The sequence below is a fragment of the Podarcis melisellensis genome (assembly GCF_964234715.1).
Source record: "Podarcis melisellensis genome assembly, chromosome: 2".
NCBI lineage: Eukaryota > Metazoa > Chordata > Lepidosauria > Squamata > Lacertidae > Podarcis > Podarcis melisellensis.
The window spans coordinates 68,427,143-68,436,358 of record NC_138529.1 but is presented as its reverse complement, the minus strand read 5'-3'; the positions used below and the strand labels follow the sequence as shown (position 1 = coordinate 68,436,358).

At 48.9% G+C, this 9,216-nt stretch overlaps 1 protein-coding gene across 2 annotated transcripts in view; it reads left to right on the top strand.

Annotated features, from left to right (window-relative positions):
- Nucleotides 1-7,492: 7,492 nt before the first annotated feature.
- Nucleotides 7,493-9,216, top strand: part of IP6K1 (inositol hexakisphosphate kinase 1) — a 30,997-nt gene continuing 29,273 nt past the window's right edge. Inside the window, exon 1 of one of the 2 annotated variants that reach the window (XM_081900335.1) lies at nucleotides 7,493-7,608. The gene's annotated coding sequence lies outside the window, so the exon portion shown is untranslated. Of the gene's footprint in view, nucleotides 7,609-7,644; nucleotides 7,807-9,216 lie in introns of those variants that run through there. The other variant, XM_081900334.1, reaches the window with a different exon arrangement.

Sequence of the window (9,216 nt, the reverse complement as noted above, 5' to 3'; positions counted from 1 at the left end):
CAGGTCTTCAGCTAAATGCTACAGGACATGCACAGACTGGAAATGAAGCAGTGTGACCTCCCCAAAACTTTTGCAGGCACAAACAGTATTGATACCAGAAGTACCGGTACATATGGCCAACCCAATAGCATAATGGGCACAAATCATCAGAAACATGCAATAAAAAGGTCAAATGTTTTGAAACGGGGAAGATTTGCATTGGCCGAATATTAACCTTATGCCGCGTATGTACTAATCCACTGTAGATGATGGCAATGTACAGAATTAGTATTGGCAATGTAATTTGCATACCTACACTATACAGGCAATCTGGGTACAGGAATCCACATAACTTGAAAAGGTACCTGCTCTCAACAATACATCTAGTTTTATGTTTGGAGGTTTTAGTAAATTTTTGGTAGACTGTTTCCACTTCTAGTTAGCATGAGATGGTGGTTATTTCTGGGCAAGTAATGTAATTTACTATGGTTTTTTTAACCAAGCCATGTGTAATCCTGTGTAAGGGAGAGGGGTTGGGAGGGGGCAATGGGCTTAACATATTGTACACATGATATGGTTTGACCCGAGAGTGTTGAAACTTTACAGGAATAAAGCTGTAGCAAAAATAGAGAGTGCTTGGTGCTGTGGTGTTGGAAATATAAATTCAAGAGTGGGAACCATTGTGAAAACAACAGATTGCTGTGACATCTCAAAGACTATTGCGGTATAAGTTTTCATGGAACAGTGCCTACTTTGTCAGATACGTGAAAAACACTTGGCAAGTGAATGTAGATGCAATTGCAACAGCAAAGATGCCTGTGATTTCAGAATAATGTTTCCATTTGAATGGGACTCAAATTCTGGCATTCCAAATTCCAGTATGACAGCCCCTCCAAGTGTACCTATTTTCCAGGGACATCCCTGATTTAGAAAAGTCATCTGGTTTTCTGATTTGATCCCAGAATGTCCCACTTTATGTGTGCTACAGCACAGGACAAATGCCCGTTCCCTTGGCCTGAAAAGCGAGGTGAATGCAGCACCTCATGGTCGCCTTTGACTGGACTTAACCACCCAGGGGTCCTTTATCTTTGTAAAGTAAGAGCATAGAGCATATGGGTACCCTAATACTGTCCCCAAATAATATGGGTACCTTAATACTGACCTCAAATAATACCAGCAGTTCACATCATTGAAGGCCATGAATTTGTGAAAACCTTCCTCAGTCTTATCTTTGTCTGACTTAGCAACAACTAATCAGTGAGAAGGTGGGTGTAGCTGTCCTTGGACAAAGGGATTAAATTCTGCAGTGCTGGAACAAAGCAGAATTTAAAAAACAAGTTTGAAGGAGGCAAACTTTTATCCTATGATAAAAGCACATGTATATTTTCCCTCTTTTGATCAAACAGGGTTTGCAGGTTTTTCAAATAATATCAAAATCTGCAAGACCAGAGGCAGAGGTGCAACACAGACACACTTTGAGTAATAAGTTTTATTTAAAATGACCATCTGTCTCCATTCCATATCATTCCAGAATTGAACGGAAATTTGTAAAAATAAAAAATGGTAATAAAGCAATCCTGCAAAGCAGGGATTTGGGCACTCTCTGGGGCAAACAGATTAAGCGTTTTAGAAATTAAGTGTGCTGAGTTTTCTTTTTTTGTCAGATGTAGATTAAGTGTGGAAGGATGGGGGGGGGGTGAAAAATATAGGGTGTTAACACACTTGCTGCAAGCTTCCTGGTAAGGTAAGGTCAGAGGGCAGGCCTTCAATCACATTCCTGATAAGAGCAGACTTAGTAGAATAGCAAAAGCGTGTGTTAACTGATAAAGGTGGCGACAGGGGTCAGAAACTAAGTTATAGAAAGGTAATCTAGGAACTGAAGCCTTAATTACTTGGGATCCATTTGCCCGCTTACCCAGGACGCAGAGGTGACAAAGAAGCACCAGGGATTCAGTTCCTTCGGAGAAAAAGTTTATTGTGATCTGCGCAGAGACCACCAGCGGAATTATTTCCAAAGGCTGGGGGCCCTAAAACACGTAAGCAAGCAGTTTTTATACCCTAGCAGCACCTCCCAACCACCCCACCACCAGTAACGTATCATATCATATTCCCCCCTTTGCCTTATGGCCTCATTGGGTGTTGCCAGAGCATTTTGGCAGTGCACTCCTTTCGCTTATCAGTCAAACCTGCATATCTTATTTGCTCCAGATGCATTTCTCCTCCTGCTCTCCGGGCGTTGCCTTCCAACTGTCAATGCACCCCCCCCTGCCCACTCCCTTCATTTCCCTCCTCTTCTTCTGAACAACCTAATCCATAGGTTCGTTCGCAGGGATAGGCCTATACTCTCGCATGAGGGCAATCACACGGGGTCCCATCATTCAGGACATCATTTTTTTGCATCATCTGTTGCAAAAGCAGGGAATACAGAAGCAGAGCAAAAGCAAAATTAGCAAAGGTCCCATAAGCATAGCAAAGAGCCCCCGGAGCCACCCTGTTGGGAGGAAATTGTCTAGTAGGACATATCCCATCCTTCCTTCCCAAGTTTGTACAGGAACATGGGCTACTTTTTCTGCCAATTGAAGCCACTTGTTATAGAGACTCTGAGCCCCCTGTCTTCTCATTTCATGTGTGGGGAAAATGCTATTACGATTTAAGGCCTGGAAGCATTTGGCCTTGGGAGTGGATTCTCCCACCATAAATAGGAGAAGGATCATCAAGGGGATGGAGGGGGATCGCTTCCTTCCAGAAAACCTATGGCGTTCGTGCCAACAGAAATATAACAGCATCCATATAATCAAAGCAGTACATGTCACCCCTATCCACCATGCCCGATGGTTCCAAGGTTCCTCCCACCATTCCTTAATCATGATAAGGGTCTGGGGAAGGTTTTGGCCTGCCTGGGCGTTCAGGGCGATCAGGATAAAAGGGGTCGTGGAAACCTCCAAGGATCAAATCCTATAGTATGCAAATAGAACCCTTCTAGTCCTGCGGGGTGACTATATCCTTGGTGGGTGGAGGGCAAACACAAGCCCCACGGGGAAGGAGCCCAAGGTTGGTAGATTACCACACACCCACAAGAGTAGGTGGCACTTGGTGTCAAAATACCCACGGGCTCTTCCTCACACCAAATAATACACACTAGAGTTCTTTCGGAATTTAAAACATTATCAGGTGGTGTTACTCAAACTGCAGGCACGCTGGGAGCGCTGCCGGCGGGCGCTCCTCCCATCCACTTCTTCAGCCGTGCCTAGAGGTCCGGAGTGATACCAGCAGAGCGGTCGTCCGCTGGGCGCCTGTGTACGTACATACTGCCACAAGCAAATAATGATACAATCCACATCGAGGTAATTCAGTAAAGTCCACAACAAGGTCCTCCATGGGTGCAGTCCCACTGTGCTGAACTCCTGGTGGAGCCAAGTGTCCAGTTCTAGGGTTGTTCCTTTGGCACAACATGCATTTCCTGGAAGCTTGGGCAGCCAGTTGGTGAAGGTTGGCCACATAAAAACACTTTTCCAGCTGCTTGGTCATGTCATCAGGTCCCACATGGGTGGACTCATGGTACCGCTGAATTACTTGCCGGGACAATGATCCTGGGATCCATATCCTCAGCATCTGCAGTAGCCACCTCATGGGCAGAGTACCTTGGTTTCAAGGTGCTATCCAGAATTTCTTCTGGTACCAGGGCCCCAATGAAACGTGTTGGGGATGAACCCCGGGCTGCTTCCTTTGCTACCCGGTCAGCCAGGCGGTTTCCCCTGGCCTCTTCACTAGGTCCAGTTTTGTGTCCATAACAGTGTATCACTGCCACTGCTTCAGGTTCCCAGACAGCGTCCAGAAGGTCTAAGAGCGCCTGAGGGTGCGCCACTTGACCCCCTCTGGAGGTGAGCAGACCTCTTTCCTTCCACAGTGCCCCATGGGCATGCAGGGTGAGGAAAGCGTACTTTGAGTCAGTATAAATATTGATCTTTTCCCCTTTTGCTAGACACAGGGCCCTGGTAAGTGCCGTTATTTCAGCCAGTTGGGCTGAGGTTCCCAGTGGGAGTGAACTGGCCTCAACCACATTGTTTTCAAGGGCTACCACTGCATATCCTGCCTTTCGCTGTCCAGCCTCAACAAAGCTGCTCCCATCCACAAACCATGAAGGCCAATGTGGGTTTGCCTCATCCTTAAGGTCAGGCCTGCTGGAATACACTTCATCCATGACCTCTACACAATCATGGGTCGGTCCCTCACCTTCTCCTACCGGTAATAAGGTAGCTGGGTTAAGGGCTGTGGTAACCTGAAACTTCAGGCGTGGATGTAATAACAACATCTGGCACTTCCTCATTTTTGCTTGTGATAGGAAATAGGTGCCTTTCATGTCAAGTAAGGCTGGGACTGCGTGTGGAGTCACACAAGTGGTGTCTTGTCCGAACGTGAATTTATCTGCCTTTGTGAGTAGGGTGGCCACTGCCACAACTGCTCTCATACAGGGGGGCAACCCTTGTTCTGTTGAGGTTAGCCTCTCTGACAAGTATGCAACGGGTTGCTGCCAATTTCCCAGTTTCTGGCATAAAACTCCCTTGGCTACCCCCTGGTCTTCATCTATGAACAGGGTAAAAGGCTTCTCGGGGTTTGGGATGCCAAGCGCTGGGGCTTGTTGTAATGCCACTTTGAGATCCTGAAAAGCCTGCTGCTGTTCCCTGCCCCATATAAAAGGATCCTTCTCTGTTCCCCTAGTTGACTCATGCAGGGGCCGAGCAATGCTGCTGTAGTTAGGTATCCATATCCTACAGAACCCTGCGGATCCCAGAAAACCACGGAGCTCCCTGCGGTTTTTTGGCTCTGGTATTTGGATAATAGCCTGTTTTCTTTCCTCCCTTAGAGTTCGCTGTTGGTAAGAGATGTCAAAACCAAGGTATTTTACAGTTGGTTGACATATCTGCGCCTTCTTCTTGGATACCCGGTATCCAGCCTCAGCCAGGTGGTTTAACAAGTCCTTGGTGGCTTTCATGATTCTGAATCACTTCCCTAACTCTCATCACCTACGGTCTGCAAATAATAACATCCTCAAGGTCCCAGGCCTCAGAGAGGTCAGGCTGGCCTCAACTAGAGCCAGGGCCTTCTCGGCTGCGGCTCCAATCTGGTGGAACGCTCTGTCACAAGAGACTAGGGCCCTGCGGGACCTGACATCTTTCCGCAGGGCCTGCAAGACAGAGTTATTCCACCAGGCCTTTGGTCAGGACACAGCCTGACTCCCTCCTCTGGCAACCTGCACAGAATCTTGCTTAATCAGTTGCCATTAATTTGATTTCAATTGATTTTTATAATGAAATATTTTTAGAATAGTTACAGATAGGTAGCCGTGTTGGTCTGCCATAGTCAAGACAAAAACAAAAAAACAAAAAAAGGTGCTACTGGAAGGATTTTTTTTTTTTTTAGAATGTGCAATTATCTGATTGTTTGATTGTTTTGATTGTTGTTAGCCGCCCTGAGCCCGGCTTCGGCTGGGGAGGGCGGGATACAAATAAAATTTATTATTATTATTATTATCAAATTAGTAGGCTTCCGGGAGGCCCGCCTCATCCCAGTCAATACATTCAAACAATTTTATAATTTTCGCTGGGTTCTCCTCAAAAAAGGGGTTCTGATTGCGCCAATTACATACATCTGCACTTGAGAAAGGCACATGTTGGACCGTATATGTTCGTGGCGCTGGCGCCCCGTTCACCCCTGGGGGTCCCGGTGGGTCATAAACCCGGCGCAGGGGGGCTATTTTCTCTGCTCTCTCCTTTTGTTTCTTGGCTGCCTTATGCAGGGCAGCTCTATCCCAAGCCTGTTCCCAATGTCTCTGTTTCTTCTTCCATTGCTCCCTTTTACACTCTGCGGCACTCACTAAGTGCCCACTAACGTCTATTTCTTCCTTAAAGTCATTTACAAAATCTCTAACTCTTTTCCTTTGTTCTTCAGTCCACCTCTTTCCACCCTTTGTCAACTTTCCAATAGTCTGTCTAAACTCCTCATCCTCTCCCTTTTCCTCATCTGATTCATCATCTTTGGCCTCCCCTGGCACTGCCATTGGTGGGGCATATGGGGGAGGAGGTCTCAATACACCTTCTTCTTCCAGGTCCTGTAAGACCTGGGGTTTTGGCTTCGTTCTGACCGCACACAGACGGGCGCCCTGGTCTATTCTACTGCGGCAGGATTCCAGCCACGAGGGATTTTTTCCCACATTAGTTTTCCAGGTGGAAATATAAGGAATCTGGTCCGGGTGAACATTAACTATATTTTGCCACAGGGGGTCTATTAACTGCAGGTCGAGAGTGCCCTCTGATGGCCAGCCAGTACTTCACATAAAGTTCTAAGTCTCTCTTTCTGCAACTTAAAACCCCAATAGTCATGTTTTGTAGCTGTTCTCCAGTTATCCAGTAAACACTGCAAAGGGGTACATTTACTGCCTCCAGATCCCATGTCTAACAAAATACTCTGCTCCTATACGGGACTTCTCTTCAAACACACCGGTTTTGCTACAGACTGTGGCTTGGCGAGCTCGCGCTGCCAAGAAACTCACAATCCTACACACGCTTGGCCATGGGGACGCTAAGCCCCGGCCTCACATATACATTCATCCTTTCACACCACACACAACACAGGCTCCCCTCTGTCCTCCCCTCCTACCCTCCTGGCGGCACTTTTACTGCCACGGCCAGGTGAGGTTGATCAAGCCTCTAGCCCCTTTCCCTTAGAGCTCACCTTTCTCCCGTTGTGGGTCCCTTTCCTCGGCCGTCGTTTTTCTCCCTTGACCGGGTGTCTCCACTTTGGGACGGTGTGGCTAGCTCCCCCTACAAACTGGCAGGGTGCGCGCTTGGAGCTGCGAGCACCAGCCCAAGCTGTTCACCGCGGTCGAGCCTGGCCTCCGGTCCAATGGGTTTGGGCAAATCCCGGACGAGCCCCCAAATCTGAAGCCTTAATTACTTGGGATCCATTTGCCCGCTTACCCAGGACGCAGAGGTGACAAAGAAGCACCAGGGATTCAGTTCCTTCGGAGAAAAAGTTTATTGTGATCTGCGCAGAGACCACCAGCGGAATTATTTCCAAAGGCTGGGGGCCCTAAAACACGTAAGCAAGCAGTTTTTATACCCTAGCAGCACCTCCCAACCACCCCACCACCAGTAACGTATCATATCATATTCCCCCCTTTGCCTTATGGCCTCATTGGGTGTTGCCAGAGCATTTTGGCAGTGCACTCCTTTCGCTTATCAGTCAAACCTGCATATCTTATTTGCTCCAGATGCATTTCTCCTCCTGCTCTCCGGGCGTTGCCTTCCAACTGTCAATGCACCCCCCCCTGCCCACTCCCTTCAGAACCACTTTCCACGGAAAGAGCAGAGGTCAGGTCCTAAAAGAGCTGCCTCAAGGTGGAGGTAGAGATTAGCAGTGAAAGGCTTCTTCCATTGGTTGATAGGCCATGACTTGCTAGCCAATAGACAATCGCCCCTCCACAAGAGGATGGTTGCGTCACGTTTGCGCAGCGTGCGTCGGAAAACTGAAGACGGGGGTTCCTGCCGAAGGAGGCGTGGAGAATTAAGAAGAGTGACGATTACACCATCCAATCAGAATGAGGAACAGCACAACGCCAGGAACACATCGGTACGTGATTGGATTATCCTCCTAAGAAGGCGGACCTTGGACAACACGGTTGCTATGACGGCAGAATGCCCACCTTCCCGGCGCCGCCATCTTGTTGTTGATTCGAACCGTAGGGAGCGGGTGAGGGCAGTGTTTGAAGCCGGCCTGGGGGGACCGAGTAGCAGCGCCCCCCGGCCGGGCAGGGAGAAGTTTCCCTTGGTAAGTGTCGGTCTCGGAAGCGGGGTTTGTGCGCGGGAGGCGAAGGGGAGGGCGCCTCTCTTCCTCTCTCGGCTCGGATCTGAATGAGTGTCGGGAGGGGGAAGAGGAGGCCGGTCGGGGGGGGGGAGAGAAGGAAGGAGCTCGGTGGGAGCTGAGGTGAGGCAGCGGCGCCTGAGAAGAGAGACCAGGCTCCCTGGTGGGTGTGGTGGGTCCGTGAGGGCTTCTGGGGCTGCCCCCCGAGGGAGGGATCCTGCGCAGGTGTCTTTCTATTGGGTGGGGGGGAGGCGGAGGGTGTTACAAAATGGGAAGTGGAAGCGGCTCTCCTGCCAGGCAGCCCGGTCTGCCAGTCGTCTTCGTTCTCGACGGGCTTCTGGGCTGCCGCTTTTGCATGTTCTGCCGGTTCCTTTCCTCCCCGGTGGAGACGCGGCGCCAGGTTTGCTTCGTTCAACCGTCTGTTTTGGAAGCGGGCTTTCTGGTGAATACACGGCGCGCAACTCCTCTTAGTGGTTGACATCATTAGACAAGGCCAATTTGGGATGTGTGTGTAGCTTGGAGTCAGTAGCTGCTGCACGAGAAATTGGGAGGGGGGGGCTTCGCTCAAGCCGTTTTTCTCTCCCTCCCCCTCCCCTGCCTGGGAAAAGCCTTTAACGAGGTGACAGGTTGAATCCCAGAGGTCACCATGTCCGTTGGGAAATGGTGTTGGTTTTCAACAGAAGGCGACTGCTTGGCACACTGGACCTAAGTAAGTATGTTGGCCCCAATCCAGGGAACTCTGGGAGTAGCAGAAGGCCCTGTAGGCAGTAAGTATCCAACAACTGACTTTGATGGATCATCCTTAACATAGAACCACATGTAGGCAATTGTGCTGGAACTGGACAAGTAATAACTTTGCATTTTAATATTTTCTCTCTTCCCACCACTCAAATCTTGTTCTAGTATAGGGTTGGGTAATCTCAGTCCCAGAGACTGAATGTGGCCCTTCAGACCTCTGGGACTGGCCCTTGGGACTCTCCCCAGGCTAGACCCATAAACAGGCCCTCTCTCAAAGCTGCAGCGCACATTGACTGCTCTGCACACTCCTCAAGGGCTTTTGCCTGACAAGAATGTGTCTTTGAGCTGTGACTATACCTTTTGCTTGCCTGGATGTAGAGAATGGGGGTGGTGTGTAGAAACCTTTGACTTTTGTGTGGCTCACATGTAGCCTACTATATAAAAGTAAAAACTACTTGGGGTCTTTTCAGTAGTGGCCCCTTCACACTTGTGGAATGCTATCCCTAGGGAGACACAACTGGTATCGTCTTTATTTTTTGTCACAAGGCAAAGACATTTTCTCTTTACCTTGGTGTTTGGCCCTTAATTTGAAGGCAGTGTTCAAAATACTTCTGGCACGAGGTGTGTTTTGTGACTGGC